Source organism: Etheostoma spectabile, unplaced genomic scaffold (genome assembly GCF_008692095.1).
Source record: "Etheostoma spectabile isolate EspeVRDwgs_2016 unplaced genomic scaffold, UIUC_Espe_1.0 scaffold273, whole genome shotgun sequence".
NCBI classification, from domain to species: domain Eukaryota; kingdom Metazoa; phylum Chordata; class Actinopteri; order Perciformes; family Percidae; genus Etheostoma; species Etheostoma spectabile.
The window spans coordinates 571,758-574,087 of NW_022605577.1; positions in this window are offsets into that span (position 1 = coordinate 571,758).

Here is a 2,330-nt window from a genome sequence, read left to right on the forward strand (position 1 = left end):
AACTGTCTATGGGAACAGATCGTGCAGTGTCGTAAATCCGCGTTCACCATGATATCAGAACGGATCGTGAACCGACAACGCCCATATTTGCGTAGCCTATATGTCAGCTAAAAATAACCCCAAAAAGCAGGCTATTTTTTAATAATGTGTTCAAAGAGAAAAACTAAAATTGGCCAACACATCATTGTATTTCAAAAAAATTTCAAATATTAGTATCAGCTTTTAAAAAATCTAGCACTGGTCAGGCTGTGATTCAAAAACATGGCACAAACTAGATGTAAAGAATTGAAATGATATGTTTTTTATTAAAAACTGTGCACTGAATCAAGCATCCACCTCTTCAACAATCATTTTATGCGGAATGTTTAAGATCCTATTAGGACATTGGAGAAAATTGGAATTAAAAATAATTGAAATTCAAAAACAATTAGTAAAAACTGAAAATGCTTTCATAGTCATGCAAATATTGATTCAACTGTGACATTATGTTAAGTTTGTATGTTGATTTAAAGGAAAATGAAATTTCTTTATGGAGGAAACATAACAGTAGTCATATATGGCTACTGATATGGGACTGAATATGATTTGTGTTTTTTGATATGCAGCATCTATAGCACAGACTGTAATAGAGCAAACCTATCTTCAAAATGGGTTTATACAATCCTACATATGCTCATAGTACAATCATTGGATGTCCCTGTTATTCTGTTTCTCATGGAACAGGATTATATGACTGTATATGGCTTGAGTCAGTCCAAAGTTTTAGTGTAAACAACAATCTGCATACAAATGTGAGATGAAACTACAAATCTATGGCAATTTAATGATATAAAAAACAAAATCCTGGCTGGATCCTCTCACTTTAGGCCTATTACACAAAATAACTGCTGGCAGATGAATGTGACTATCAACACATGATTCATTAGAGTTCATCTTGGCACATAACGGCCCTGTGTCTGCAGTCCTATTCCTTTCATATCTGTAATTGGTTCAAAATAGCTTGTGGGATTATGAAATGTGTGTGAATAACCAGACACTGGACAAGAATAATCACTTAAAATCATAATAGCAGACATGCTGATTAGTGGTGCCATGGCGCTCTAGTCAACACCAACCAATCCACACTGTCCTCCAGAGTTACTACCAACATTCAGAAGGTATGCGAATAAAAAGCTGTGACAGAGGCTACACATTTTATTTTTTTAAGTTCATTTTCACATTGTTTTTTCTGAGGAATCTGAGTTTATGTGCACCTTATTAATTGGTATATGTTTTTTTTTTTTTCATCTAACCTTGCTCAAATAAATACGGTATGAAATAAAATGTACTTGTAACTTGTGAATAAAGCTCATTAGTGTGCTTAAAAGGCCAAAGTCCCAGATATTTCCCACAAAAGCTGGTGGAGACCAAAACAGAGCTAAAAGGAGAGAAAATACTGGACGTGCATCTGGAAACACGGGTCCAACGTGATGATAACGTTGCTCTGTGTCTCTTCGATGTGTGTAAAAGCATTTTGTTTGCTAATATGTTAGTCAAAAACTTTATCAGACAAGACTTTTTCATGGCTGTGTGTCTGTCAGCTTTGTATAGGGCGTTTCTGCCCGCTAGTGGTAAAAAAAAAGAAAGATAAATTCATTGTTTTTTTTAAACAATTGCAGGTTATTTTAGTTAAAATGTTTCTATTGACTATACGTATAGTCAGACCTGTCTCCTTATAATTATGTTGTTAGACAAAAAAAATCGGCATTCTCAATTGTTTCGAGGGATTCCGTAACATACTTTACGTCACGTTACATTTACATTTTCCTAAACTTAACTGTTTCAATACACAACGTTATCCGATGTTGTTTAAAACAGACGAACGCCTGTCGATGGTACTGAGAAGTAAAATATAGAAAATATATTCACCTCGAAACGTAATTCAGAATGCCATGAGTTGTATGGTAACGTGGTTTTTTAAGAGACAGGGTTGTAGTTTTTATAGTGTAGAAAATCCTTTTCATTATTACAAGTAGATTTTTTTTATCGTTACCTCTGCCCGCGTTAACATAACTTGACAGCATACACTCATAAACATACCATTCAAAGCTTGTCCGATTCAGTAATGGCACTTGACTGAATATCAGCTTTTTGTATAAGTCATTAGGAAAACTAAATAGGGACTTCATGACTTTTAACATCTCAACACACACTGTGTGCAGCTTTTGTAATTCTGTTTCTTGTTTCTTTCCTTTCCAGTGTAAAGCATTTTCATAGTTTTTCATATACAGTGCCTTGAGAAGGTTTACACACCCATGCTAAAGGTGATTAAAAAGAGGAATAAAAAACAT